The 22,680-nt window shown below is 39.2% G+C and overlaps 1 protein-coding gene across 5 annotated transcripts in view; it reads right to left on the minus strand.

Moving 5' to 3' along the window:
* Positions 1 to 22,680, minus strand: part of CFAP20DC (CFAP20 domain containing) — a 251,483-nt gene that overhangs the window by 12,438 nt on the left and 216,365 nt on the right. The gene's annotated exons all lie outside the window — the stretch shown is intronic.

Genomic DNA, 22,680 nt, shown 5'->3' on the forward strand with positions numbered 1-22,680 from the left:
AAGTGACCCGTTCCTTCAGTTCTCCCACTAAGAATGGGGGCAAAACCACTCTGGAAAGCCACTCCTACATTCCCGCTCCTCTGCCTCCAACTGCCAACCTTATTTCCCAAGTTCTTTACTCCCCTTCCTCCTCCATTCTTTTCTGGTCTTCTTGGTCCCTCTAGGAGGTCCCTGAATGAGTGTGATGCAAGAGGGTGACATCCAGGGGCTCGCGTCACTGTGCACTCCACTTGAAGCCTTTCTCATCTCTAAACTTGTTAGTAAGCTTCTGGGGATGGGGGCAGTAAGGGAAAGTGATCCAACATGAATTCGTGCTTGCATTAATACTAGCATCTCTTTTGTTTATCTTATTCTTCTCAGCAGGAGCATGGGCATGTCCTCATGACTAAACAAGTTCTTTCTAAATTTCTATATTTCTGTCTTTATTTACAATGGGAGACAGTCCCAGCAGGAAGTAAGAGCACTGGCTCTCCAGGTCAATCCCGGTTCCATGTTCTCCCATGCAAAAACTTGGCCATACAACTTACATAGTAAGTCTCTTTTAGAAAGAGGAGATAACGACAGTACCTCAGAGTTCTGCTTTAGGACTAAATGGAAAAAAAAAAGAAGGATGAAAACCACTTGGCATGGATCTGGATACAGCTATGACCACCATCATCTTCATTATTGGTAAAAATCATAGTGTGGCTTTCCCTACAATGATAAACCAAGGTAGCAGGAATTGGATTTTGTTGGAATTAAACCAGTCAAGGAAGGTAGAATGGTTACAAGTATCTACAGCAGAGGTTTTCCATGAAAGTCATTCACTCTTCCTGCAAAAAAAAATTATCTCAACGTAAAAATTACCCAATTCCTATTTGCCATATTTTAAGATACTTACAGTCTCTCCTCCTCACCTTAGCTATCACTGATTATGGCTAGTGAAATAAGCAAGGTGAACGTGCTGAGTAACTGAATTTCATAACAACACATTAAGGACATCAGAAAGGAATTGTCGCAGACTTCCAAGCTAATGGGGCATTTTCTGATAAGCACCTTTCATTTAGCCCATTTCATTACTGTAGACCCCAAATCCCCACATTATGGAAAATTACAAGGTCACATACAAATTACAAGTCCTGGTGACCTCGTTACTCAGTAGGAGTGCTGGAGAGCAACGGGGAACACCAGCAACAGAAATAATGTTATCATATGAAGACATCCTCAGTGATAAATCAGAAACTCTAAACTCCGGCAGGAGTAGCTCCTCCTCACGGTCCATGGACACGGGGGTTGTATGACTATTATAAAAGGTAAGATGTTCACTTCTCAGGCCAGTGACTTGATTAATGTTTTTCCTTCTCTGTAGTAGCTATGAAAAGTGCAGAGTTCTTCCTTTTGTGATTTTTTTTTTTGGTTGTTTAAAATAATTTCAGATTTACAGCTTTTCTGTAAGAAAAGTACAAAGAGTACTTCTTTGAAAGAAGAGTACAAAGAGAGGGAGGAGTCAAGATGGCGGAGAAGCAGCAGGCTGAGACTACTTCAGGTAGCGGGAGATCAGCTAGATAGCTTATCTAAAGATTGCAAACACCTACAAATCCAACGGGAGATTGAAGAGAAGAAGAACAGCAATTCTGGAAACAGAAAATCAACCACTTTCTGAAAGGTAGGACTGGCAGAAAAGTGAATCCAAAGCGACGGGAAGATAGATCGCGGGGGGAGGGGCCGGCTCCCGGCAAGCGGCGGGGCAACGGAGCACAAAATCAGGACTTTTAAAAGTCTGTTCCGCTGAGGGACATCGCTCCAGAGACTTAACCAGGGTGAAGCCCACGCGGGGTCAGCGTGGCCTCAGGTCCCGCAGGGTCACAGAAGGATCGGGGGTGTCTGAGCGTCGCAGAGCTTGCAGCTATTAGAATGGGGAAGCCGGCTACAGAGACGGAGCCGAGGAGTGACTCTCAGCTCGGGGTTACCTTGAACCGGTCGCAGGCTCGGTCAGCTCGGAGCGCGGCCGGAGTCCACGGAGACGGGAGTAATTGGGCGCTGTTCTCTGAGGGCGCACTGAGGAGTGGGGCCCCGGGCTCTAGGCTCCTCCGGGCCGGAGACTGGGAGGCCGCCATCTTCATTCCCGTCCTCTGGAACTCTACGGAAAGCGCTCAGGGAACAAAAGCTCCCGAAAGCAAACCCGAGTGGATTACTCAGCCGGACCCCTGGTAAGGGCGGTGCAACTCCGCCTGGGGCAAAGACACTTGAGAATCACTACAACAGGCCCCTCCCCCAGAAGATCAACAAGAAACCCAGCCAGGACCAAGTTCACCTACCAAGGAGTGCAGTTTCAATACCAAGGAGAGCAGCGGAATTCCAGAGGAGGAGAAAGCAAAGCACGGAACTCATGGCTTTCTCCCCATGATTCTTTAGCCTTGCAGTTAATTTAATTTTTTTTTCTTTTTCAATTTTTTTTCTCTTCTTCTGCTAAATTTCTTTTAACTTTTACCCTTTTCTTTTTTAACGTTTTTTAACTAGTTTATCTAATATATATATATATATATATATATTTTCCTTTTTATATTTTTTCATTATTGGTTTTCTTTTTTTATTTGTTTCTTTTTTCTTTTTTTTTTTTTTTTCTTTCTGAACCTCTTTTTATCCCCTTCCCCCCTCTCACGATTTGGGATCTCTTTTGATTTGGCTAAAGCATATTTTCCGGGGGTTGTTGCCACCCTTTTAGTATCTTACTTGTTCCTTCATATACTCTTATCTGGACAAAATGACAAGGCGGAAAAATTCACCACAAAAAAAAGAACAAGAGGCAGTACCAAAGGCTAGGGACCTAATCAACACAGACATTGGTAATATGTCAGATCTAGAGTTCAGAATGACGATTCTCAAGGTTCTAGCCGGGCTCGAAAAAGGCATGGAAGATATTAGAGAAACCCTCTCGGGAGATATAAAAGCCCTTTCTGGAGAAATAAAAGAACTAAAATCTAACCAAATTAAAATCAAAAAAGCTATTAATGAGGTACAATGAAAAATGGAGGCTCTCACTGCTAGAATAAATGAGGCAGAAGAAAGAATTACCGATATAGAAGACCAAATGACAGAGAATAAAGAAGCTGAGCAAAAGAGGGACAAACAGCTACTGGACCACGAGGGCAGAATTCGAGAGCTAAGTGACACCATAAGACGAAACAACATTAGAATAATTGGCATTCCAGAAGAAGAAGAAAGAGAGAGGGGAGCAGAAGGTATATTGGAGAGAATTATTGGAGAGAATTTCCCCAATATGGCAAAGGGAACAAGCATCAAAATCCAGGAGGTTCAGAGAAGCCCCCTCAAAATCAATAAGAATAGGTCCATACCCCATTTTACTATTTTACTAATAGTAAAATTTACAAGTCTTAGTGACAAAAAGAAAATCCTGAAAGCAGCCAGGGAGAAGTCTGTAACATACAATGGTAAAAATATTAGATTGGCAGCAGACTTATCCACAGAGACCTGGCAGGCCAGAAAGAGCTGGCATGATATATTCAGAGTACTAAACGAGAAAAACATGCAGCCAAGAATACTATATCCAGCTAGGCTATCATTGAAAATAGAAGGAGAGATTAAAAGCTTCCAGGACAAACAAAAACTGAAAGAATTTGCAAACACCAAACCAGCTCTACAGGAAATATTGAAAGGGGTCCTCTAAGCAAAGAAAGACCCTGAAAGTAGTAGATCAGAAAGGAACAGAAACAATATACAATAACAGTCACCTTACAGGCAATACAATGGCACTAAATTCATATCTCTCAATAGTAACCCTGAATGTTAATGGCCTAAATGCCCCAATCAAAAGACACAGGGTATCAGAATGGATAAAAAAACAAAACCCATCTATATGTTGCCTACAGGAAACTCATTTTAAACCCAAAGACACCTCCAGATTTAAAGTGAGGGGGTGGAAAAGAATTTGCCATGCTAATGGACATCAGAAGAAAGCAGGAGTGGCAATCCTTATATCAGATCAATTAGATTTTAAGCCAAAGACTATAATAAGAGATGAGGAAGGACACTATATCATACTCAAAGGATCTGTCCAACAAGAAGATCTAACAATTTTAAATATCTATGCCCCTAATGTGGGAGCAGCCAACTATATAAACCAATTAATTGCAAAATCAAAGAAACACATCAACAATAATCCAATAATAGTAGGGGACTTTAACACTCCCCTCACTGAAATGGACAGATCATCCAAGCAAAAGATCAACAAGGAAATAAAGGCCTTAAATGACACACTGGACCAGATGGACATCACAGATATATTCAGAACATTTCATCCCAAAGCAACAGAATACACATTCTTCTCTAGTGCACATGGAACATTCTCCAGAATAGATCACATCCTCGGTCCTAAATCAGGTCTCAACCGGTATCAAAAGATTGGGATCATTCCCTGCATATTTTCAGACCACAATGCTCTGAAGCTAGAACTCGCTCACAAGAGGAAATTTGGAAAGAACCCAAATACATGGAGACTAAACAGCGTCCTTCTAAAGAATGAATGGGTCAACCAGGAAATTAAAGAAGAATTGAACAAATTCATGGAAACAAATGATAATGAAAACACAACGGTTCAAAATCTGTGGGACACAACAAAGGCAGTCCTGAGAGGAAAATATATAGCGGTACAAGCCTTTCTCAAGAAACAAGAAAGGTCTCAGGTACACAACCTAACCCTACACCTAAAGGAGCTGGAGAAAGAACAAGAAAGAAACCCTAAACCCAGCAGGAGAAGAGAAATCATAAAGATCAGAGCAGAAATCAATGAAACAGAAACCAAAAAAACAATAGAACAAATCAACGAAACTAGGAGCTGGTTCTTTGAAAGAATTAATAAGATTGATAAGCCCCTGGCCAGACTTATCAAAAAGAAAAGAGAAAGGACCCAAATAAATAAAATCATGAATGAAAGAGGAGAGATCACAACTAACACCAAAGAAATACAGACAATTATAAGAACATACTATGAGCAACTCTACACAAACAAATTTGACAATCTGGAAGAAATGGATGCATTCCTAGAGACATATAAACCACCACAACTGAACCAGGAAGAAATAGAAAGCCTGAACAGACCCATAACCAGTAAGGAGATTGAAACAGTCATCAAAAACCTCCAAACAAACAAAAGCCCAGGGCCAGACGGCTTCCCGGGGGAATTCTACCAAACATTTAAAGAAGAACTAAATACTATTCTCCTGAAACTGTTCCAAAAAATAGAAATGGAAGGAAAACTTCCAAACTCATTTTATGAGGCCAGCATCACCTTGATCCCAAAACCAGACAAGGATCCCATCAAAAAAGAGAACTACAGACCAATATCCTTGATGAGCACAGATACAAAAATTCTCACCAAAATACTAGCCAATAGGATTCAACAGTACATTAAAAGGATTATTCACCACGACCAAGTGGGATTTATTCCAGGGCTGCAAGGTTGGTTTAACATCCGCAAATCAATCAATGTGATACAACACATTAATAAAAGAAAGAACAAGAACCATATGATACTCTCCATAGATGCTGAAAAAGCATTTGACAAAGTACAGCATCCCTTCCTGATCAAAACTCTTCAAAGTATAGGGATAGAGGGCACATACCTCAATATTATCAAAGCCATCTATGAAAAACCCATCGCAAATATCATTCTCAATGGAGAAAAACTGAAAGCTTTTCCTCTAAGGTCAGGAACACGGCAGGGATGTCCGTTATCACCACTGCTATTCAACATAGTACTAGAAGTCCTAGCCTCAGCAATCAGACAACAAAAAGAAATTAAAGGCATCCAAATCGGCAAAGAAGAAGTCAAACTATCACTCTTCGCAGATGATATGATACTATATGTGGAAAACCCAAAAGATTCCACTCCAAAACTGCTAGAACTTGTAGAGGAATTCAGTAGAGTGTCAGGATATAAAATCAATGCACAGAAATCAGTTGCATTTCTCTACACCAACAACAAGACAGAAGAAAGAGAAATTAAGGAGTCCATCCCATTTACAATTGCACCCAAAACTATAAGATACCTAGGAATAAACCTAACCAAAGAGACTAAGAATCTATACACAGAAAACTATAAAGTACTCATGAAAGAAATTGAGGAAGACACAAAGAAATGGAAAAATGTTCCATGCTCCTGGATTGGAAGAATAAATATTGTGAAAATGTCTATGCTACCTAAAGCAATCTTCACATTTAATGCAATTCCTATCAAAGTACCATCCATTTTTTTCAAAGAAATGGAACAAATAATCCTAAAATTTATATGGAACCAGAAAAGACCGTGAATAGCCAAAGGAATATTGAAAAAGAAAGCCAAAGTTGGTGGCATCACAATTCTGGACTTCAAGCTCTATTACAAAGCTGTCATCATCAAGACAGCATGGTACTGGCACAAAAACAGACACATAGATCAATGGAACAGAATAGAGAGCCCAGAAATAGACCCTCAACTCTATGGTCAGCTAATCTTCGACAAAGCAGGAAAGAATGTCCAATGGAAAAAAGACAGCCTCTTCAATAAATGGTGTGGGAAAATTGGACAGCCACATGCAGAAAAATGAAATTGGATCATTTCCTTACACCACACACGAAAATAGACTCAAAATGGATGAAGGACCTCAATGTGAGAAAGGAATCCATCAAAATCCTTGAGGAGAACACAGGCAGCAACCTCTTCGACCTCAGCCGCAGCAACATCTTCCTAGGAACATCGCCAAAGGCAAGGGAAGCAAGGGCAAAAATGAACTATTGGGATTTTATCAAGATCAAAAGCTTCTGCACAGCAAAGGAAATAGTTAACAAAACCAAAAGACAACTGACAGAATGGGAGAAGATATTTGCAAACGACATATCAGATAAAGGGCTAGTGTCCAGAATCTATAAAGAACTTAGCAAACTCAACACCCAAAGAACAAATAATCCAATCAAGAAATGGGCAGAAGACATGAACAGACATTTCTGCAAAGAAGACATCCAGATGGCCAACAGACACATGAAAAAGTGCTCCATATCACTCGGCATCAGGGAAATACAAATCAAAACCACAATGAGATTCCACCTCACACCAGTCAGAATGGCTAAAATTAACAAGTCAGGAAATGACAGATGCTGGCGAGGATGCAGAGAAAGGGAAACCCTCCTACACTGTTGGTGGGAATGCAAGCTGGTGCAACCACTCTGGAAAACAGCATGGAGGTTCCTCAAAATGTTGAAAATAGAGCTACCCTATGACCCAGCAATTGCACTGCTGGGTATTTACCCTAAAGATACAAACGTAGTGATCCGAAGGGGCACGTGCACCCGAATGTTTATAGCAGCAATGTCTACAATAGCCAAACTATGGAAAGAACCTAGATGTCCATCAACAGACGAATGGATAAAGAAGATGTGGTATATATATACACAATGGAATACTATGCAGCCATCAAAAGAAATGAAATCTTGCCATTTGCGATGACGTGGATGGAACTAGAGGGTATCATGCTTAGTGAAATAAGTCAATCGGAGAAAGACAACTATCATATGATCTCCCTGATATGAGGGAGAGGAGATGCAACATGGGGGGTTAAGGGGGTAGGGGAAGAGTAAATGAAGCAAGATGGGATTGGGAGGGAGATAAACCATAAGTGACTCTTAATCTCACAAAACAAACTGAGGGTTGCTGGGGGGAGGGGGGTTGGGGTGGTGGGGCTATGGACATTGAGGAGGGTATGTGCTATGGTGAGTGCTGTGAAGTGTGTAAACCTGGCGATTCACAGACCTGTACCCCTGGGGGAAAAATATATTATATGTTTATAAAAAATAAAATTAAAAAAATAAAATAAAATAAATAAATTTAAAAAAAAAGAAGAGTACAAAGAACTCCTACATATCATTCATCCAGATTCCCCAACTTAGACACTTTATCACACTTGCTATTTACTATCTATCTATTTATCTATCATCATTTCTCTATCTAAATGGGATTGGCAAACTATGGCCTGTGGGCAAAGTCTGACTCAATGCCTGTTTTTGCACAGTGTGCAAATTGAGAATGATTTTTACATTTTTAAGTGGGTGAAAAAGAAAGATAATAATGTTTCATGACATATGATAATTATATAAAATTCAAATGTCAGTGTCTATAAATAAAATTTTATTGGAATAAAGTCATATTTACTTGTTATGTATTGTCTATGGCTATTTTTGTGCTATAGTGAAGGAATTAAGTATTTGCTGTTTGGCCCTTTACAGAAAAAAGTTTGATGATCCCTATTCTATAATTATGGGCTCATTTCTTCAATACTAATGCAACACCACACGTTCATGCTCATCTCTCCTCTTTCCATATTTGTAACTCCTTTGACAGCGAGGAACCTGGCTCCCATTATCCTCAATAAATGTACTTCTTTTCTGAACTATAGAACATGTCAAAAGTAGTTTCAGAATTGTTAAGCAAACAAAACAAAACAAAACAAAACAACCAACAGAAAACCCCAAGCCTACTCTCTAGAGTTCTCTGTTTAGGGTTCTTTTCATTCCTTTGTTAAAATAGTATAAAATAGTCAAATAGTATGTTCTAAATTTATTTGAGTTAGTTCTCCTTCCTTTTCAGTGTGGTTGTATTATTTCTTTGAAATACAGTTGGATCCATCCACTTTTGTTTGTATTATATGTTAATATAAGATTAAAGAGAAATATTAATAGGAAAAAAATCTTTTTTGTCCATTAAGTGTTGATTTTCATTATTTTCGTTGTTGAGTATATAAAATGTTAACAGTTCAAAAGTCAAAATACACAGAAAGTCTTATTCAGGTAAGAGTTACATTTCCCCCATGCCTCTCAGTCTGTTTCCAACCCCTCATCACTTCCATGCCATTCTTACCGGCTCCTCTATAGGCAATCAAGTTCATTCTGGTATCTCCTATGTTTCTTTTTGTAAAAAATAAGCAGACTGTGTCTAATGCAAAAGTAAACTTAAAACATAACCTGGAAATCATTCACCTCCAGTTCATAGAGAGCATTTCATTCTTTTTTATGGCTGTGTAGTACTCCACGTCTGGCTAGACTATCATGTATTTCACCACTCTCTCATGTTTGGGCATGTTTTCAATATTTTGCAATCACTGCAATTAATAGTGCTGTGAATAACCTTGAGCTACCAATTTTTGTATACTTGGAGATATATCTTCAAGGTAAATTCCTAGAAGTGGAATTTCTGGGACAAAAGGTAAATAGATACTTGGTTTTGTTAGATACTAACAAATTCCCTCCACAGGGACTGTGCCATCTGCATTCCCTCCAGCCATGCAGGTCAGTGCTGATTTCTCCACAGCCATGCCATAAGAGTATGTGGTCAAGTTTAAATGCTTTCCAACCTGAGAGATAAAAACTGGTAGCTTAAAGTAGTTCTGATTTGCATTTGTTCTCAATATGGGCATTATGAATGGAGCTGACTGATTTTCATGTGCATAAGGCCAGGCATGTAATATGTAGGTATACGCATATACGCTTTTTAAAAAAAATCTATTTGTGCGTGTATTCATGTCTTTGCCCCTTCTTCTATCAGGTTTTTTGTTTCCCCTCACTTTGTCATGTGTTTTTGCTTACACAGTTTTTTTCTTTTGCCATGCAATAGTTTAAAAAAATTTTTCTGTAATCAAATGTATTACTCTTTTCTTTTATTGCCTCTGTACTTTGAGTTATAGTACATGGTGTGAGTTTATTCTGGTTATAATGTGGATGTAATTTTATCTTTTAAAAATAGTTAGAGTTCTCTTGACAAGTGATATTATTTTAACTTAAGACTCAGAAGATCTTACACAACTAAGAAATTTTGATCAAAGCAATGTGTTTGTTTGGCCTTTTACTAAGTATGCATTTATAAAGTATATTTTGCAAAAAAAAAAGAGTTGTTAATTATAATTATAATATGGAAAATATTGGGCTAAACATAGTCAATCAGGACTTTTTCTTATAGGACTTTTGAGAGCTTTTAACACACTGTGAATCTTCCAAGAGGAGGATAGTCCCCATGCACGCATCTAGAACTGTCACACTTTTGGGATCCTAAGTCCATAGACCACAACTTGAGAAATACTTCAGGTTGCACTATTTTCCCATCCTGGTGGCATTGTTTTTGCTTGTTGTTTTTATTTTACTTAGTATATATTTAACAATTTCATTTTCTCCAGAGCATTTTTTTGGTGTCTTATTGATAAGCACAGGTGTACAGTCTAGCACCTATATCTTATATGTTTTCATTTTCATATGTGATATTTAATACTAATTAACTTGACCCTTGATCAGCTTCTTTAAACCCTATGCCTTCCTAACTCAGAAAGCAGCAAACATCTAAGGAAGTGGGAGTTCAGCTGAGGCACACTAACAACATGCCAGCCCGGCTAGAGTTCTGAACGTCTCCCTGGTCTCTTACCTCAGTGGCTGTGCTCTGGAATTTTTTCTTGCTCTTTGTTCCACCATTTTCACATCTGCCTTGTCCTTTGTACTTGATGCTTTGGCTGCTCTCCTCAGCTCTGATTATAATCCTTTTCTCCCGAGGGCTGACTCTATCTACTTGCTAGGAAAGCCTCTAAACTCCTTTGGTGGGTGAACAACATCCTTTCCAGTCAGACCTGCTCTCTGAGCGTGTTCAGGTAATGTTGTGTCTTCCCCTTTCCTCTCGTGGACTCAGCAGGCCTCCCACAACTCCCTCTTCTCTTGAAACTAGAGAAAGGACTTCCAGGTACACCTATGCCTACTGGATACTGTCACCAGAAGATGTGTTTTATTTAAGAGTCAAGATAATGGAGTCACATGAAATACCACATACAAAAATACAGAGCAGATGAAGAACAAATACCATCTTGTGAATTTTCACAATGGCCAGATTTATCAAATATTAAAATCTTGGCCAAAATAAGAATACCTCACTGTTTTCTTCCCAATTGCATGATAGATTTTTTTGAAGTGAGGCACTGAGCATTAACTGAATCAGATATTTTTATAACTGAGGAGAATGTCCTCAGAGAAGACAGACTATGGTTTCAGCTCCTTCATTTAAAAGCAAGATTTTGTTTCCAAGAACAACTTTACATTTATTTCATTAATGTGTTTCCTCTACGTATATTATGTGTGTACACACATATATATCTATATCTATACAGAAATACAAGATATGAGGCCAACAGCTAGCTTAATCATCTCTCTACATATTCAGTCACCATTTACTGAACTTCTGTGTGTCAGGTCCTGGGGAATCAAAGAGCTCACAGTCTGATGGAAGAAGCATTCTAGCCAGCAGAAAATGAATTAAAACATGGGTTGTACAAAAAGGACGCTGTGGGCTGATCAGATAAATATTACTTCCAATTTCAGGAGGTTGGAGATTACCTAAAGCCCATTCACGGACTTTTGGACTCCTATATTAGGCATGTCTATACCTTGGAATACCATGGAGGTGCTGTTTTGAGCAGTATAAATTCCATGGTTGGCAAAGCTTTTCTGTGCAGAACCAGACAGAAAATACATTGGGCTTTTTTAAAAAATATTTTTATTTATTTATTTCACAGACAGAGATCACAAGTAGGCAGAAAGGTAGGCTGAGAGAGGGAGAGGGAAGCAGGCTCCCTGCTGAGCAGAGTCCGATGTGGGGCTTGATCCCAGGACCCTGAGATCATGACCTGACCCGAAGGCAGAAGCCTAACCCACTGAGCTACCCAGGCGCCCCAATACATTGGGCTTTACAAGCATGAGGTCTCTGTTGCAACTATTCCGCAGTGCTGCAGTAATGTGAAAGCACACATAAACAAGTAAACGAACGGGCATTGCTGTATTCCAGTAAAATCTTACCAAAAAATCTGGCAATGAACAGGATTTGGCCCACAGGCTGTAACTTAACAGCCTCTGTCTTAGAGGAAGGAATCGTGGAGTGAAACATTCTCAGGACTCTTATGAAAATTTCTGTCAATTTCCCTCCTAAATGTGTTTTGAATTCACCTTTCTTGCCAACTCTACTTCTACCACCAAAGCCTAATGATTATCTTGCTTCATATTATCTGTAGCAAAAACTCTTAATGGATCCCCTCATTGCCATTCATTCTGGCTTCCCTTCTCTTCTGTCCACACCACAGCCAAAATTCCAATCTGATTATGTCAACCTCTTGTTTAAAACCCTTCAGTCTCATTGGGAAGATACTGTACTTGAGAGTAAAACCAGAATCTCTATGCTCACCTTTGAGGCTTTGCATAAACTAATCTCTATGTACTTTTTCCAACCTCATCTTGCATTATTCTCCCTCTCACTAAGTTCCAGCCATGCTGGTCTTCTCTCAATTTCTGGAACATGTCATGCTCCCTACTATCATGGGGCCTTTGCCCAGGCTGTTCCCCCTTGTCTACAGTACACTCTCCTCCCTTGTTCTTACTCTTCCTTGGCCTGGTAAAGTCATATTCAACTTGATTTTAGCTCAAGTATCACTCTCTTGGGAAGTCTTCCCTAACCACCCTCTCCAGTCTAGCTGAGTTCCTTTGTTACCCCTTCTAATAGAGCAACTGTGATCTTCTCACTAAGAGATCTTGTCTCAGTTCATAATTAACTCATTTGTTTGATTATTTGATGTATGTAGTCGCCCTCCATTGCCTCCTACCCAGCAGAGTGCCTGGCACAGAGTGGGCACTTCTCCATATTTATCAAATGCATGACTATTGAAAGGGTTTCTTTGGCAGTTCAGGATACTGAATGCCACTCATTGCTGTAAGTTTCCCTAACAATCTGTAACGCTGTTTTTGCAACCCACTCTCTATTTTCCATCCATGTTGCTTTCTCCACCTGCCAGAAGCATGCTATTGTTTCTTCATCATGTGTGGTACACACAATTTGGGGTAAATCTGGAGACACACAACTTGCTTCCTTATAGCCATGACAGAAAAATTTAATTTTCTGCCTCAGAAAACAGAATGCTGGTTCAGAAATATGTTTAACTAGTATATAAAAGAAAAAAAAAACTAAGAAGATATCTTTCTTTTTTTAAACTTGAATGTTTTTTCTTCATAGGATTCATCTCCCATTTGAAGTAGGAAGCTCAAACTAAGTGAGGAACTCTTGTATATCTCTTAAAATGGACTCAAATAAGTATTAAGATGCTATTGTTTAATTTTGGTTGGCTTTCTATAAGAGTTTTCGAATGTCAGTGTTGGATTTTCAGTGTTTGAGGGTTGCCTTCTACAACATTCTTACCAAGTGATTATCTAATTTATACCTGAGTATCAGGAACTGTGTGTGTACTTCTTTCAAAGATCACATTTCATCTTCAAATAACTTTGTTAAAAGTCTTCTCTCATGTTGAGGCAAAATCTGTTTTTTTTTGTCCCCCCATTTCCACTTATTTCTCCTTTCTTCGCCCTTGGCACTTCCAAGGAACAACTGTAATCTCTCATCCAGACAGCAGAAGAGAGCTAAGGGACTGCTTAAAACTCCTTCCCCTTCTCTTTGGAATAGCAGCCTGTAACCGTATTGCTTCCTGGGAGTTACCATGTTCCTAGTGAGCCTACAACCTGAGTTGATTGGTCCTTATGTGGACACCTGACCTAATCTGGGCCAACTGTGTTTCCCTAGAACTTTTGAAACTGGGTCTGAAAATGAGAGAGTCTCCAGTAAAGATGAAGCCAAAAGAAGTAAAACTCAGATCCAATGGTTAGTTACCATATTTCCTATTACACAGAGGAAGCTAGTCTGAAGAGAGAATGAGGCAGTTTACAGTCTGGATTCTGGAAATGAAACAGTGTTGGTACCACTGCATGAACTGGGAACCTGAGGTGAGGAAACTGGTTTGGGTGATCCAGGAGTTTGGTTTAGCACATGAGGAATCTGAGGTCTTGCTAGTCTCTGTAAGGGAAGATGAGCTGGAAATATTTAGGGATCCATTTTAGGTCCTAACCTTAGTTCTTGAATATGCTGACATATCTCTATACCCACTGCCACCATGTTAGTCTATGCTTCTAGAATCTCTCCCTTGTTCTTCCCCCAGCCAATCTAGATTCCCTCTAATCCAGTCCAGGGTGAGTTTTTAAAAATTCACTCTTAGAGCAAAATTCAAAATCACTACATTGGCTTGAAAAAAAATTTTTTTTAACAGAGAGAGAGAGAGAGAGAGAGAGAGAAAACAGTGTGCAGAGGGGCAGAGGGACAGGGAGAGAGATGATCTTGAGCAGACTCCACGCCCAGATGGAGCCCGACACAGGGCTCAATCTCATGACCCTGAGATCATCACCTGAGCCAAAATCAATAGTTGAACACTTAACCAACTGAGCCACCCAGGCGCCCCCAGTTGGCTTAAAGTTTTACATAGTCAAGTCCTTACTATCTCTACAGAATGTTTTTGTGCTTTTCCCTCACTTTCACCACCACACTAACTCTAGGCTTCAGAGGGAGAGCCACATCCTTAGACTCTTTTCTCATAATTGCCTAGTGCTATAGAGTGAATCTTTGCATCCCCCCCAAATTCTTATGCTGAAAACTAATCCCCAGCATGACGGTGTTTGGAGGTGAGGCTTTGGGAAGTGCTTAGGTCATGAGGGCAGAGCCCTCCTAAATGAGATTAGTGCCCTTACAAAAGTGAACCCAGAGAGCTTCCTTGCCCCTTCTGCCATGTGAGGACACAGTGAGAATATGGCTGTCTATGAACCAGGAAGACAAGCTGTGATCAGATTATAAATCCCATCAGGCAGGCAATCATGTCCATCTTCTTCACCTTGGGCTTGACACATAATAGATGCTTAACAAATATCTGTTGAATGATCATACCGGAATTAAAATTTAAAAGATGTTAAATGAGTGAATGAATGAACACTTGTAGGAAGGCCAGGGCTATAAGAAAAAGACCTACAGGTGAGAGTGAAAAGATTGAGAAATGGATGAATACTTGAGAAAGATCTGGTAGAGAGGAGGTCAGGAGAACATGCTCTGAGAGCAGTGGGAGCAAAAACTTTTTAAAAATTCACTCTTAGAGCAAAATTCTAAGGGAAGGCAGCTAGTTCAGAACAATATGGGAATTATTCTCCCCAGCTATTTCTTCTCCTCCCCTCCTAGAAGTGCTCAGAAGATGTTTACATTATGGTGGGGCCTGGAATAGGGTTGCATTACTTCCATAGTGAAATTTGGGAAACACATTGCACAAAGAAGCCCTGTATTTTCATTTCACATCAATCTATGTTATTTGGAGACATGCAACAAACACTCACACAAAAGGGAAATCATGCTCTTTTTTCTTCTGACCTTGACAAAATCATCTCTCCTGCCCATGCCTTTGTCAGAAAATCCATAAATTGGAGAAGACCTAGCTCCCTCCAAGCTCTCAATGCTCCAACAAATCACGAAAATCATTAATTCCTCTTACTCTACTAAATATGCTTTATATGCTCTCTGTTCAGCTGAACATCTTTCCTGTTTGGCAGTATTTTCCCTCAGTCTAAAAAAATATTAACGACACAGCATCTTGGGACCATTTTACAGACACTGACTCATTAGATATGGCAGATAATTCAACTCTGGAGACTCAAATCCAGGCATCAGCCATCAAATTCAACTACAACATATGAACAGTAATAGCCCATCTCCTTGAGACAGCACGAGAAAGGCTGGCCCCTTCCTTGCCTTCTGTGTACTGTTACCAGCACAGCTGCTTTATGATTTTACATTGAATAGATGTTTACTGAGCCCCGGCAGGGTCTCAGACTTTATGATGGTACTGAGGAGGAAGACATGATTCTGCCCTTGAGGAATTCAGTCTCCTAGAGACAGACTGTTCATTAGACCAACATTTAGAAGAAGGTGAAATAAGTATTGTTAGATAAAGCTAAGCCCAGGGAAACTTTTACATTTAGGAGATTTCAGGTGGGGGTTTCAGCAAAAGTGATGAAAGGGTTGTTCCTGAAGGAGGAGAATGGAGGAGCAAGATAGAGAAAAGGTAGAAGGATATTCTAGAAAAAACAGCATGCACTACAGCAGAAAGGCATAGAAGGCCAGGAGCACTGCTTGCAGTGTGAAATGACAGACACTGGCATACTTATGTGTTAGATGACAGGAGTGTCGTCAATTCCTAAAGAAGGCAGGGGTTTTAGGTGGCAAACTAAAAATTTCTTACTTCATTCTGAAGGCCTTGAGGATCTTTTGAAGGATCTTAAGCTACAAGAATCTTGGATTTGCCTTTTAGAAAAATTGCAGTAGCAGTTGTGTGGAGAGTGGATTGGTGGGGAATAAGAAGGGGGTTAGAAAGAAGAGTTAGGATTTTGTTGCTGTATGATCTAGGCAAGAACTAATGGTATTGTTTGGAAATTTAGTACATGTGGATATGAAAATGCACGTGAGGAACACAGAGCCTTCCCTTTGACAAAACAGATTTCCTACTGTATCAAAATAAGGTCCTACTGTATAGAGGTCTCCTAAGGAGACATCTTGTTTTGTCACCCTTTGAGAGTGAGAGGCTCTAGAGATTGCAGTTTGCCTCCAGTATCTTACATTCTAATTAGGACTATTATATATTCTTTCTGTGTGTCCCATATATTATCTAAATAAAATTCAAATAGTTATCGAGGGTCCGTGTGCCCGGTATTGTGTTGGGTATATAAGGACACTGGATAAAAATAAGACATGATCCTAGAAAAGTAGGCAAAAATATGAATGGTCAGGTCAGAAGAAAAGACATGTAAATACGCATCCCTTAATACGGAAAGACATTGACCATGTATATAATCATAGAAATGCAAATTAAAATAACGAGATACCACTGATGTACAGTAGCTTGGCAAAAGTTCTGAAGTTTCACGAAACTCAGTGTGAGCTGGTAGGAATGTAAACTGGTAGACAGTTTGGTAATATCTATCAGAGTTACCTTTTGACCAAATAATTTTACTGCTAGGGATCTGCTGTAAACACCTACTTGTCCAAGCTCACAAAGATATGTACATGAGGATGTTTATTACAGCACGGTTTACAATAACAAAAGCTAGAAATCACCTAAAAGTCTATTAGCAGTGAACTGGCTAAATAAATTATGGTACATTCAAACAGTGAAAGAACACCCGGCAGTTAATGAAGAATGTGTTCATCTCTATGTGCAAATTTAGAAAGATGTCTAAAATCTATTCTGTAAAAATCTAAAAAGCAAGTATAGAACAATATAGAGTTTTATCCCCTTTATGTTGAAAAAATATGTAAATAAAACATGTATTTCCTGGTAATATGCACAGAAAGTTTCTGAAGGATGCCCAAGAAACTGTTAACCATCAGCATACCTGGGAGTAGAAATGTGGGTTTGGGGATGGGAGGAGTAAGATCTGTTTTTCACTTTCTGCTCTGATTGAATGTTTTTCTACTTTCCTTTTTAAAGGCAGATTCTCTCTCCTCAGGAGCTTTCAATTTGATGACATCTGTAAGAAAACGTCTCTGAAACACAGCTTCAAAGTATCTTTTAAAAAGTGTTTTAAGTGATGAGTGCTTATTGGAAACAGGAGTCTAGATTGGTCCCTCAACCAATAGGGGAGGAGAGAGGAAAATAGTGCCTTCCTCATGCCAACATGCACCATCTGAGCTGATCCTAGCAGCCTTCCCCATTGGAAATACCAACTTTAATGATGTAAGCAGAACATTTTGGGTCTTTATAAATGCTGGTAATGTTCCTGGAAATTGTCAAGTTTTCATTTGCATAAACAACAGCTGCTTTATCTAATGCTAGAGATATGACTGAAAAAAAAATAGGTGGTAGCTTTTTATTATTATTATTTTTTTAACACCACATCCTCAAGCCTGATTATTAAAACAAAATAGTTCCTGGGCTGACATCTGAACTGTCGGGTCTGACAACTCAATGACATAACTTGATAAGGAGCAGTTAACAATGAGAAAGTTGGAAGATGCTCTGTGATAGGCCAGCCTAAAAGCTCGGAGGGAACACACAGACTTCTTCATTCCACAAGATGTATTCATGAGAATATGGAAGAAGAAGGTTAATATTATGTTTTAATCTGCTTTTCAAAGGATTTCTTTCTTCCATTTATTTATTTATTTATTTATTTATTTATTTATTTATTTTAGTTGCTGGAAGATAAAAGGTTTCAGTGCCCTGATTCACTTATCCTTTACCTTTCACTGGAGGGGAATCATTTTGGGGTGAAAATTCTCAAGGAAGTCAGTTTATCTCCTCAAAACAGAAAAAACTAATCAAGCATTGTCTGATTAATTAGAGACACTTGAAAAAATGCTATCAAGGCCTACAGCTGTAATCAATTTAATCAACATGCAGAGAGCCAATCTGGTTTCCTTGATTAACAAAGCTGAATGTTAAACAGAGAAGTGTGACATTGTAGTGCCGTTAGCTAAGGCTACAAATTGAGCATTTTCCCTAAATGTTTAAAGTCAGGTCAGGATAAAGTGAAAACTCTCTTATGATGAGGACTATAGGCATGAACATAGCAATTCTTCCCCTTGATGTTTCCATGCTAGAAGAACAAGTTTCATCTATGGAAGAAAAATGGGTAGTAACTTCAGAACGCTTCAAGGAGGACACACACAAAATCAACTACTTGAAAAGATCACACAATAATAAAAAGAGGACAAAAAAAGTGATGTGAGATTTCTCTCAGTTTAGTTGTCACCCAACATGGTTATGGAATTCATCAGGAACAGACATTCCAGACATAAAGAGATAAAATTTTTCTTATTACATTTTTAAGATGTGGATGTGAAATGCATTCATATAGTGTCTGATGAGTAAGTTGGAAAATTCAATTTGCTTATTTTATTTGCATGAAGTCAATTTAAATGTCAAGATGTCTAATGCAAGATTGGTTTATTAATGGTTGGTTTCTTGCTCTTAAAAATCACAGTTATAGCTATAAAGTGATGATTATATTTTGTGCAGTCGATTTTTGCAAACAGTCTGGAATTTTGTCTGTGAAAACAGCAATTCTCAATCTTTTGGGGATAAAAAATTCTCTTTTTTTTGTGCTTGGAATTTAGTAAGAGCACAAATAAATACTTGCTAACTAATGTGTTGCAATCAGATACTAACGTTTGTTGCATGTAATGTTATCAAAATAGTTTAATTATGGAAATACATAAATAATTTGCCTAAAAAAAATTGAAAAGAATTCAAGGTAATCTCAATATCATTCCCATTCACATATGTTTTCTTGAAGAGGGGTGGAAAGGAAAGCGTATGCATGGCATATAGAAATCACTACCTAAGAGTTCAAGCTGCCCATTAGTGATGTATCATAGTACCTGTGATTTTGGTTGGTTACTTTTCTTCTCCCTCTTCTGAGAATGTAGCTCTTCTTCTTCTTTTTTTAAGATTTATTTATTTTAGAGAGGGGAGTAAGGCAGAGGGAGAGAGAGTCCCAAGCACACTTTGTGCTGAGCTCAGAGCCGGATGCAGGGCTTGACCTCATGACCCTGAGACCACGATTCTTTTTTATGAAAAACCCACCTCATGTGGTTTGGGGAGTGCTAAGCTTTCTTTCACACTCAGTATGGGGGCAGACTTGAGACCCAAGGTAGACCAGAGGCTACTCTTGGATTTTTGCTGGATTTATGAGCAGGGCCTTGACTCATGTCCACCAAAATGTGCACGTGTGAATTATATTTACTGAGTACACTTTCCCAACAGAAAATGAAAGGTTGAGAAAAACTGTATGAAGCTATGGTATTTTAAAAGTTGTCCTACAGGAACCTTACATTTCTTTGGGAGACAAATACTGTTTTACCCAGCAGAAGGATGCTCATAGAATGAGCGTTTCTCATTCAAAATAAAGATGCCATCTTTGAAGATGCAGGGCAAACAACTATCTCCTGAAAAACGAGTTTTATCTTCATATCTTTGAAGGAACATTAAAAAAAATATCTGAATGCCTGCTTTTGCCACTTAATACTTTTGTTCTAAGTATTGATAATAGAGTGGTGACAAAGCCACATTCCCTGCTTATAAGGAGCTGACAGTCTAGAGGTGGAGACAGATAATAAGTAAGTATACAAATAAGGGAAGGGGTTCAGACTATGCCACCCCCAAATGTGCCACTTTGACATAATGATTATTTTGAGCTGAAGGTAATGAGAAGAAGTAGACACAAGAAAACGTCTTTGCCCTTCCTCTCTCTATCAGGAAGTGTTGGATGATTTTTTAATCACTGGAGCCAACTCTAGACTCTCACTAGAGATGACACCAGAGCAATCTACACAACCAACCTTAATAACTTGCTCTTTTTTCCGTTAATAATATATATCTCCCCTACCATAATCTGCCACCTCTGAAAACTCAGTCTCTTTCCTTTGTCTTGTCACTTCTACAAAATTTATGGTCTTTTTTTTTTAAGATGTTATATGAGTCCAAGTTCTAACCACTCCTTTGAGTTGCTCATCACTGAGTACTTCTGTGATTCTGCACACTGCAGGTGTTAATAAATCTCTGTTTTTATTGTTATTTGTGTTTTGCCACTCTAATTTTCAGGAAAGCATGGAGGGGGATAGAGGGAATAAGTTCTTCCTCTTCTACAGAAGGAATATTATTTCAGATAGCTAAAAGTCTCTAAAAATCTAAAAATAAAATTAGATTTCATGAGTATATCATATTTTTAAAATTTAATTTAATTAAAAAATTTTTAATTAACATATAATGTATTATTGGCCCCAGGGGTATAGGTCTGTGAATCGCCAGTCTTACACACTTCACAGCACTCACCATAGCACATACTCTCCCCAATGTCCATAACACACCACCCTCTCCCTACCCCCCTCCCTCGGGCAACCCTCAGTTTGTTTTGTGAGACTACGAGTCTCTTATGGTTTGTCTCCCTCCCGATTCCATCTTGTTTCATTTATTCTTTTCCTACCCCCCAAAACCCCATGTTGCCTCTCATGAATATATCATATTAACAGCTCTTGCACAAAGTAAGGGTGATAGGTCCCCATAAAAACTCCAATCTGTTGCATACAGACTGATCCTAAATGCACAGGGAGAATGGCAACCACAGAATGGCTGAATTAGGGTCATCTATCAGAGGTGGATGTTTCTAATATAATGAGCCTCTCAGAAAAACAAAATAAATTCACATTTAAACCACGTTTACCAAGGAATTCCTGTCACTGAGAATCCATAGATATTTTCAAGCTCTTAACTGCATAATTACAAGGAGGAATGGGGAGGCAATGGGGAATTACAGAGAAGTTCATGACTTTATTTTTTTAAAGATTTTATTTACTTATTTGAGAGAGAGCGCACGCAGAGAGAGAGAGAGAGAGAGAGGCACACACAAGCAAAGGTGGGGAGGGGCAGAGGGAGAGGCAGTCTCTCCGCTGAGCAGGAAGCCCAATTTGGGACTTGATCCCAGGATCCTGGGATCATGACATGAGTCAAAGGCAGATGCTTAACCAAGTGAGCCACCCAGGTGTCCCAGTTCATGACTTTAGATTGACCACCTCAACTTCTAGGACTGATTTCCTAAAATCCAGCAAGGCTTGGCTGGCCACATAATGGAATGCTAACATATTCCTCTGCTGTGTACCTGGATGAATAAGTGGCTGATGGGGGGCGGGTAGAGGGAGACTGTAGCAATCACAACAACTATCCCCACCACAACAGAAAACACCTGGATAATCCATTGTGGAGCTGGACATTAGACACATATTTGTCTAATGTTTGGGGTACCAACATACCATATAATTTAAGTTGCACAGTTATTGATTTGGGTTTAAATTCCCTTTTAGGGAGCGCCTGGCGAGCTCAGTTGGTTAAGCCGCTGCCTTAGGCTCAGGTCATGTTCCCAGGGTCCTGGGATCGAGCCCCACGTCGGGCTTCCTGCTCAGCAGAGAGCCTGCTTCTCCCTCTCCCTCTGCCTGCATCTCTGCCTACTTGTATTCTCTATCGCTAGGTCAAATAAATAATAACCCCCCCCCTCTATATATATTCATCCCCTTTTAGGCTTGCAACCTTTGGGTTAAACTGTACCTTTTTCGCCTGGAATATGGGAATAACGGGACTCATCACAACCAGTTGGAGCAGGGATTAAATGAAGCAATATAGCCTATGGAAACTCTCACCACTCAGGGCCTGCTACAGAGATAGAGCCAGTAGGTGATAGATGTAGTAATAGTGTTAGTAGTTACTATTATCTGAAATTACAGAAAAGGATTCACTGTCTAGCAACTTTATATCACACCTTTTATGGATTTACAAGACAACTATGTGTTGAATGCATTATAACTAAATCATTAGCAAATCAAGAGCAGAAAACTTTGCAGCCTTCTCTAACTTTAACTAGAGAGTAATTACCTTAAGATTAGAATAAAAAAAAAACCATCTAAGCCTTTGTATGGAATGATGGGACTTAATGTTGCAGAAAGAGTAGGTGGGGTTTAATTTAATGCTCTAAATTAGCTCTCTGGGCTTTTGTAAAGAATACCTACAGGGTATCATTTTCATCATTAAGTGTGTCAGATTAACAGATGCCATATTTATGTACTGATTTCCATTTTCCTTTCAAAGTTTGGTTATTCTTTTATGTTCAGTAGTCAAATAAAACAATGATATGCTAAAAAGAAGGCTCTGTGAGGTGAATGACAATTTAATTTTCTCCAGTGTTGGCTGGTTACACAAGAAAATAAAGAACTGTGGAAAGTTGACAGGA

Source organism: Lontra canadensis, unplaced genomic scaffold (assembly GCF_010015895.1).
Source record: "Lontra canadensis isolate GAN:19392208 unplaced genomic scaffold, GSC_riverotter_1.0 scaffold35, whole genome shotgun sequence".
In the NCBI taxonomy this organism is placed as follows: Eukaryota; Metazoa; Chordata; class Mammalia; order Carnivora; family Mustelidae; genus Lontra; species Lontra canadensis.